Source organism: Hyperolius riggenbachi, chromosome 12, assembly GCF_040937935.1.
Source record: "Hyperolius riggenbachi isolate aHypRig1 chromosome 12, aHypRig1.pri, whole genome shotgun sequence".
Taxonomy (NCBI): Eukaryota; Metazoa; Chordata; class Amphibia; order Anura; family Hyperoliidae; genus Hyperolius; species Hyperolius riggenbachi.
This window is the reverse complement of record NC_090657.1, coordinates 153,679,039-153,688,865: the sequence shown is the minus strand read 5'-3', so window position 1 is coordinate 153,688,865 and position 9,827 is coordinate 153,679,039.

The following is a 9,827-nucleotide window of genomic DNA, read 5'->3' as shown; positions in this document are numbered from 1 at the left end:
GTTCGGGGAACGTTCGGCCATGCGCTCTTAGTTCGGCCATATGGCCAAACGGTTTGGCCGAACACCATCGGGTGTTCGGCCGAACTCGAACATCACCCGAACAGGGTGATGTTCTGCAGAACCCAAACAGTGGCGAACACTGTTCGCCCAACACTACATATCATGTCCTCTAGTCCTTTGAGAAGGCCTAGGGACAAAAAGCTCATCCGCCAAGCTTTTATATTGCCCTCTGACGTATTTATACATGTCAATTAGATCCCCTCTAAGGCGTCTTTTCTCTAGACTAAATAAACCCAGTTTATGTAACCTTTCTTGGTAATTGAGACCTTCCATCCCACGTATCAATGTTGTTGCTCTTCTCTGCACCTGCTCTAAAACTGCAATACCCTTCCTGTAATGTGGTTCCCAGAACTGAATTCCATATTCCAGATGTGGCCTTACTAGAGAGTTAAACAGGGGCAATATTATGCTAGCATCTCTAGTTTTTATTCCTCTTTTAATGCATCCCAAAATTTTGTTAGCTTTAGCTGCAGCGTTTTGGCATTGAGTATGATTATTTAACTTGTTGTCAATGAGTACTCCTAAGTCCTTCTACAAGTTTGATGTCCCCGACTGTATCCCATTTATTTTGTATGGTGCTAGACCATTGGTACAACCAAAATGCGTGACTTTACATTTTTCAACATTGAATTTCATCTGCCATTTATGTGCCCATATAGCCATCCTATCCAGATCCTGTTGCAATATGTCCCTATGTCCCAAAAATAGCAACATTGCTTTCTACTGCATCTACTTAGAGTTGGGCCGAACGGTTCGCCTGCGAACGGTTCCATGCGAACTTCAGTGGTTCGCGTTCGCGTCCCGCAGGCGAACCTTTGCGGAAGTTCGGTTCGCCCCATAATGCACATGGAGGGTCAACTTTGACCCTCTACATCACAGTCAGCAGGCCCAGTGTAGCCAATTAGGCTACACTAGCCCCTGGAGCCCCACCCCCCCTTATATAAGGCAGGCAGCGGCGGCCATTACGGTCACTCGTGTGCTGCCTGCGTTAGTGAGAGTAGGGCGAGCTGCTGCAGACTGTCTCTCAGGGAAAGATTAGTTAGGCTTAACTTGTTCCTGTCTGGCTGCATACCTGTGCTGTGAACCCACCACTGCATACCTGTGCTGTGAACCCACCACTGCATACCTGTGCTGTGAACCCACCACTGCATACCTGTGCTGTGAACCCACCACTGCATACCTGTGCTGTGAACCCACCACTGCATACCTGTGCTGTGAACCCACCACTTCATACCTGTGCTGTGAACCCACCACTGCATACCTGTGCTGTGAACCCACCACTGCATACCTGTGCTGTGAACCCACCACTGCATACCTGTGCTGTGAACCCACCACTGCATACCTGTTCTGTGAACCCACCACTGCATACCTGTTCAGTGAACCCGCCACTGCATACCTGTTCTGTTCAGTGGACCCGCCACTGTATACCTGTTCAGTGAACCTGCCACTGCATACCTGTTCTGTGAACCCGCCACTGTATACCTGTTCTGTTTAGTGAACCCGCCACTGCATACCTGTTCTGTTCAGTGGACCCGCCACTGTATAGCTGTTCAGTAAACCCACCACTGCATACCTGTTGTGTTCAGTGAACCTGCCACTGCATGCCTGTTCTGTGAACCCGCCACTGTATACCTGTTCTGTTTAGTGAACCCGCCACTGTATACCTGTTCTGTTTAGTGAACCCGCCACTGCATACCTGTTCTGTTCAGTGGACCCGCCACTGTATACCTGTTCAGTGAACCCGCCACTGCATACCTGTTGTGTTCAGTGAACCTGCCACTGCATACCTGTTCTGTTTAGTGAACCCACCGCATCAGTGCGCATACCTGTGCAGTTAAGTGAACCCACCTACCTACGTGAGTGCACGCAGTGTGATATACCACTCCGTGCATACCCGATATGGACAAAACAGGTAGAGGAAGAGGTAGTGCCAGAGCCAGAGGAAGGCCACCCGGCAGGTCTGCGCGAGGTCGTGTAAATGTAATTTCGTGTGGACCTGGCCCACAGTACAGTGCTCGGAAGAAGGCACGTCCCATCACCTCCCAAGATTGTCAGGACGTGGTTGAGTATTTAGCGACACAGAACACCTCATCTTGCTCAGCCACCAGCGCTACTACTAGCACCACTTCCGCTGCATTTGACACTTCGCAAGAATTATTTAGTGTTGAAATCACTGATGCACAGCCATTGTTGTTACAGCCAGATGAATTTTCACCAGCTAATATGTCTGAGTTACGCGGCAACACTATGGATGTAACGTGTCAGGAGGATGAAGGACCTACTGATGGTGCAAGTTTGGATTTGTCTGAGGCAAGCGAAGCTGGGCAGGATGACTACGATGATGACGGTAATAGGGATCCTCTGTATGTTCCCAATAGAGGAGATGAAGAGGGGGACAGTTCAGAGGGGGAGTCAGAGAGTAGTAGGAGGAGAGAAGTTGCTGAAAGAAGCTGGGGCAGCTCTTCGTCAGAAACAGCTGGTGGCAGAGTCCGGCACCATGTATCGCCACCTATGTACAGCCAGCCAACTTGCCCTTCAGCATCAGCTGCTGAGGTCCCCATAGTGCCCACATCCCAGGGTGGCTCAGCGGTGTGGAAATTTTTTAATGTGTGTGCCTCAGATCGGACCAAAGCCATCTGTTCGCTCTGCCAACAAAAATTGAGCCGTGGAAAGGCCAACACTCACGTAGGGACAAGTGCCTTACAAAGGCACCTGGAGAAAAGGCACAAACAGCAATGGGATGGCCACCTGAGCAAAAGCAGCAGCAGCACACAAAAGCAAAGCCACCCTCCTTCTCCTCTTCCTCCTCCATCAGGTGCATTATCTGCTTCTGCCGCTTTCTCCCTTCCACCTTCACAGGCACCCTCCTCCACTCCGCCTCTGCCCTTGAGCGGTTCCTGCTCCTCTGCCCACAGCAGCAGTCAGGTGTCTGTGAAGGAAATGTTTGAGCGGAAGAAGCCAATTTCGGCCAGTCACCCCCTTGCCCGGCGTCTGACAGCTGGCGTGGCGGAACTGTTAGCTCGGCAGCTGTTACCATACCGGCTGGTGGACTCTGAGGCCTTCCGTAAATTTGTGGCCATCGGAACACCGCAGTGGAAGATGCCAGGCCGCACTTATTTTTCGAGAAAGGCCATACCCCAACTGCACCGTGAAGTTGAGGCAAGTGGTGTCATCTCTTGCGAAGAGCGTTGGGTCAAGGGTACACCTGACCACGGATGCCTGGTCTGCCAAGCACGGGCAGGGCCGCTACATTACCTACACAGCCCATTGGGTGAACCTGGTGGTGAACGATGGCAAGCAGGGCGCAGCGGACCAAATTGTGACACCTCCACGGCTTGCAGGCAGGCCTCCTGCCACCTCCTCTCCTCCTGCTACATGCTCTTCGCTGTCCTCCTCCTTAGCTGAGTGGCAGTTCTCCTCTCCAGCTACACAGCCCCAGCTCCGCAGGGCCTATGCTGCATGCCAGGTACGATGCTGTCACGCCATCTTAGACATGTCTTGTCTCAAAGCGGAGAGTCACACTGGAGCAGCTCTCCTGGCTGCTCTTAAGAAACAGGTGGATGAGTGGCTGACCCCGCACCACCTGGAGATAGGCAACGTGGTGTGCGACAACGGCAGCAATCTGCTTGCCGCTTTGCATATGGGGAAGCTGACACACATACCCTGCATGGCACATGTCATGAATCTAGTGGTTCAAAGATTTGTGGCAAAGTACCCTGGCTTAGCGAATGTCCTGAAGCAGGCCAGGAAGTTCTGTGGGCATTTGAGGCGGTCTTACACAGCCATGGCACGCTTTGCGGAAATTCAGCGCAAAAACATGCCGGTGAGACGCCTCATTTGCGATAGCCCGACTCGCTAGAACTCGACCCTGCTCATGTTCTCCCGCCTGCTAGAACAGAAGAAAGCCGTGACCCACTACCTCTACAACTACAGTAGAATGAAACAGTCTGGGAAGATGGGGATGTTCTGGCCCGACAACTGGACACTGATGGAAAATGCATGCAGGCTCATGCGGCCGTTTGAGGAGGTGACCAACCTGGTGAGCCGCAGTGAGGGCACCATCAGCGACTTAATTCCCTACGCTTACTTCTTGGAGCGTGCTGTGCGTAGAGTGGGGGATGAAGCTGTGAATGAGCGTGACCAGGAACCGTTACGGCAGGAACAGGCATGGGACCAATTTTCATCAGACCCAGCTGTTTCCTCAACACCTGCGGCAGCACAGAGGGGGGAGGAGGAGGAAGAAGAGAAGTCGTGTGCAGAAGACGAGTCAGACTCAGAGGATGATGAGCAAGGTGTTTCTTTGGGGGAGGAGGAGGAGGAGGAGGGGACAGCGGCAGGAGAACAACCTCAGCAGGCATCGCAAGGGGCTTGTGCTGCTCAACCTTCCCGTGGTATTGTTCGCGGCTGGGGGGAGGAGGTTGACTTACCTGACGTCACTGAGGAAGAGCAAGAGGAGATGGAGGGTACTGGATCCGACTTTGTGCAGATGTCGTCTTTTATGCTGTCCTGCCTGTTGAGGGACCCCCGTATAAAAAACCTCAAGGGGAATGAGCTGTACTGGGTGGCCACACTACTAGACCCTCGGTACAGGCACAAAGTGGCGGACCTGTTACCAACTCACCGGAAGGTGGAAAGGATGCAGCACATGCAGAACCAGCTGTCAACTATGCTTTACAATGCATTTAAGGGTGATGTGACGGCACAACGCCAGCAAGGTACCACTGCCACTAATCCTCCTCCCGTGTCCACGCAGTCAAAGACAGGACGCTCCAGCGATCTCATGGTGATGTCGGACATGCGGACGTTCTTTAGTCCAACGCCTCGTCGTAGCCCTTCCGGATCCACCCTCCACCAACGCCTGGAACGGCAGGTAGCCGACTACCTGGCCTTAAGTGTGGATGTAGACACTGCTGTGAACAGCGATGAGGAACCCTTGAACTACTGGGTGCGCAGGCTTGACCTGTGGCCAGAACTGTCCCAATTTGCTATCCAACTTCTCTCCTGCCCTGCCGCAAGCGTCCTGTCAGAAAGGACCTTCAGCGCAGCTGGAGGCATTGTCACAGAGAAGAGAAGTCGCCTAAGTCACAAAAGTGTTAAGTACCTCACCTTTATCAAAATGAATGAGGCATGGATCCCGGAGGGCTGCTGCCCGCCCCAAGACTAAGTCAGTCCCCGCACACACAGCATCTCTGCCTGCACGCCGTGTGACTGGCTGCCTGGCCTGCCCCAAGAAGACTAAGTCGCTCCCAGTCCCTCCACACAGCATGTCTGCCTGCAGGCCGCTTGACTACCTTCTCTGCCACCACCAACAGGGTCCGGGACTCCAGGCGGATTGCTGAATATTTTTTAGGCCGCTGTAATAATTTTTCTGGTGCGTGTACATGACTGCCTAATTTTTCTGGCTGCACTGCGGGCAGCTGCAACAACAAAAGAAAAGGCATGTACATGCGCCCATTCCCCTTCGTGATCATTACCTTGGCGTGGTGAAGGGGCTTGCGTATCACAATGAAGCAATGACCGGCGCCTATATGAGTGTCTCGGGGGGCACACCCACGATAATAAGGTCGTTGCCTCATTGTGGTCAGACCAAATTTGATCAGCTGGACAGTCACTGTTCTGTCATTCAGCTACATCAGCCAGGCGACCATATGGGCTGTAAAGCCACCAAAACCTGCACTCTCGCCATGGTGCGCACCAGTCCAGCACGGCCGTCACTACACAAACAGCTGTTTGCGCTGCGTTACACGGTGAGTTTGGTGTGTCAGTGTGAAGCAGTACCTTAATTACACTACCTGATTGATGTATACACATGCAAGATGTTTGAAAGCACTTTAGGCCTGTCATTTAGCATTCAATGTGATTTCTGCCCTTAAAACGCTGCTTTGCGTCAAATCCAGATTTTTCCCGGGGACTTTTGGCATGTATCCCACTCCGCCATGCCCCCCTCCAGGTGTTAGACCCCTTGAAACATCTTTTCCATCACTTTTGTGGCCAGCATAATTATTTTTTTTTTCAAAGTTCGCATCCCCATTGAAGTCTATTGCGGTTCGCGAACTTTAACGCGAACCGAACCTTCCGCGGAAGTTCGCGAACCTAAAATCGGAGGTTCGGCCCAACTCTACATCTACTAGGTCATTAATAAATAAATTGAAGAGCACTTGACCCAGTAAAGTCCCCTGTGGGACCCCACTGCTAAGTCTCCCATTTTGAGTATGATCCATTGACCACAACGTCTGGTTTTCTGTCCATTAGCCAGTTCCCTATCCATGCACACAGACTCTTCCCCAGTCCTTGCATCCTCAACTTTTGCACCAGACTTTTGTGTGGAACAGTGTCGAAGGCCTTTGTAAAGTCCAAGTAAGTCTTCTTTGCTGTCCAATCACGCTCTCACAGAAAGCACAGTGAGAGCGTGATTGGACAGTACAGCAGGGAAGACCAGACCAGAGTAGTGGCACGTAGAGTCGGGAACCAGGAAGTAGTAAGTTGATCGGTTCCCTGCTCGCTGCCGCTCTGGTCTCCACCACCGCACATTGTAGCTTGGAGGGGGAAGAGCGGAAGGTGGGCCCCCAAGTGACTGCCCCCCCTCCCCGCTGCTCTGTGCCCACGGCTGCTCCTCCTTCCTGCGCTCGGGGCTACAAAAAAGGAGGCCTAGCGGGCGAAATCCCGAGCTCCTGCCAGCCCTGTCCGAGCCTGTATGTAATGCAATTTGGATATAATAAAATGTGTTCATTATTTTTGAATCCAGAGTGGTGCTATAGAGTGGGTAATCCTTCCTTTTTTGCCTAAACCGTTTCCTCTGCATACCCATAGCACACTCAACTGTTAAAGTGCGGTGCACTTTTTAGTCAAAGCTAGACTCAGTGAGCATAAGAGCAATATACGCAACCCTTACACAATGAAAGGTGAGGATGAAAAAAAGAGGGTGTACCCATTGAGAGACATTTCCTTGAGCAGGGCCATAGTGTGAGTCAGTTAAGATGGAAGGTACTGGAGATAGTACAGATGCAGGAAGGGAGAGATGATAGAAATGCCCTGCTGAGGTGGAAGGCCTGGTAGAGGGATTGGGGATGGGGACTCAATGAATAGCCTGAATGAGGACTTTATCCTCAAATACTTCCTGTGAACATTGTATCTTGTTCTTTACTCTGGTAATAGTTAATTGTTCAAGATTGTGCCTGCCTCTCAATTGTTGGATGGGGGAGGGGGTGTCCTATTATCTTTATAAGTGAGCATTGTGCACCAGAAGCCTAGAAGCCCCCTTACCAGAAGCCTAGATGCCCCCTCACCTCGGGCTCCCCTTCAGTGCCTTCCCCTCCAGCAATGACAGCAGCAGCAGCAGTGGACAGGGAACAGACTCACCTCCTTCCTTTTCCATGCGACGTCTGCTCTTCTCTGCAGAGCCTCACTCTACTTCCTGATCTAATCTTGCCATCATTGCAATTATTGCCATTTACATAGTTTTCCTGTTTTATTTAATTCTCCACAAAAGTTTGGAGGTAGCAGGAAAAAAGGGCACCGGCTTAGGGTGGACAAAAAGGGAGCCGCCATAGACTTTAATGCAATTATCGTTACTACAGCAAAAAAAAAAAAAAGAAATAAAAAAAAAAAAAAGAAAAAAGGGTGCCGCAATAAAAATTGTTAAGAGCATTAGAACATTATAGTTTTTGAAGTAAGTTAGTTTTAGAAGGCAACGTTATAGTTTTTGTCATATTATTTTGTTTGTATATACAGATTTTACGTTATCAAAGATATTAACATTTCTATGTGTAAAAGGGTGTTTATACAGAGGGAATGGCTAGGTTTAGGCACCACCAGGGGGAGTGGTTAGGGTTAGGCACCACCCAGATGGCGGTTAGTTTTAGGCAACACCGGGGGGCATGGGGTGGTTAGGGTTAGGCACTACCAGGGGGTGATTAGGGTTAGGCACCACCAGGGGAGTGGTTAGTTTTAGGCACCACCAGGGGAGTGGTTAGTTTTAGGCACCACCAGGGGAGTGGTTAGTTTTAGGCACCACCAGGAGAGGGTTCTGTGTGAGAGAATGATTGGGTTAAGCTGTATTGTTAAGCACCACCAGGGGGTGGTTAGGGTTAGGCACCACCAGGGGAGTGGTTAGTTTTAGGCACCACCAGGGGAGTGGTTAGTTTTAGGCACCACCAGGAGAGGGTTCTGTGTGAGAGAAGGATTGGGTTAAGCTGTATTGTTAAGCACCACCAGGGGGTGGTTAGGGTTAGGCACCACCAGGGGAGTGGTTAGTTTTAGGCACCACCAGGGGAGTGGTTAGTTTTAGGCACCACCAGGAGAGGGTTCTGTGTGAGAGAAGGATTGGGTTAAGCTGTATTGTTAAATTACGGAACTATTTTAACGTTAATATCTTTTCATTATTATTTCCCGTCTATTTTTTCAACGGTATTTATCGTCAATCAAGATTGACAACGATATTTATCGTTATCAGATTTCGTGATCCCCAGCACCATTTCGTTATCCAGCCAAGCCCTTTTTTCACTGCGTCCTTTTTTGATGCACGCAGTTTAGATAAGCTTTAATGGCTAACATGTTGCCCACTCTCTTGCAATGTAAAGGAAAGAAATCAGTACTGGTGAAATATGATTTATTGAAATGTCACAATATGAATATGAGAGAACTACTTGTCTGAATCATCAGCACTTCAGTCGTGTGAATTAGTAAGCAGACATTTTTTTTCCACAGGATGAATTACTACTGGCTGTGGTAAACTTAGGTCCGATGTTTAGGTAAAACATTTAATAATTCTTTCCAGGGGATGTAGTACATCTCCACTGAAGCCTAGTGTTGGGCGAACAGTGTTCGCCACTGTTCGGGTTCTGCAGAACATCACCCTGTTCGGGTGATGTTCGAGTTTGGCCGAACACCTGATGGTGTAGTACAGTATAGTACAGGAATAGTAGTACACCGCTCGCTCAGCCACACTATATAGCACTCTGTTTACTGCCACTCTGTGTCTGCTGGGAATAGTAGTACACCGCTCGCTCAGCCACACTATATAGCATTGTGTTTACTGCCACTTTGTGTCTGCTGGGAATAGTAGTACACCGCTCGCTCAGCCACACTATATAGCATTGTGTTTACTGCCACTCTGTGTACCTCGCTCAGCCACACTATATAGCATTGTGTTTACTGCCACTCTGTGTCTGCTGGGAACAGTACTACACCGCTCGCTCAGCCACACTATATAGCATTGTGTTTACTGCCACTTTGTGTCTGCTGGGAATAGTAGTACACCGCTCGCTCAGCCACACTATATAGCATTGTGTTTACTGCCACTCTGTGTACCTCGCTCAGCCACACTATATAGCATTGTGTTTACTGCCACTCTGTGTCTGCTGGGAACAGTACTACACCGCTCGCTCAGCCACACTATATAGCATTCTGTTTACTGCCACTCTGTGTCTGCTGGGAACAGTACTACACCGCTCGCTCAGCCACACTATATAGCATTGTGTTTACTGCCACTCTGTGTACCTTGCTCAGCCACACTATATAGCATTGTGTTTACTGTCACTCTGTGTCTGCTGGGAACAGTAGTACACCGCTCGCTCAGCCACACTATATAGCATTGTGTTTACTGCCACTCTGTGTCTGCTGGGAACAGTAGTACACCGCTCACTCAGCCACACTATATAGCATTGTGTTTACTGCCACTCTGTGTCTGCTGGGAACAGTAGTACACTGCCGCTCACTCAGTCACCCCATTACTATATAGCATTGCTGGGATCTGTAGTACTCTGCTC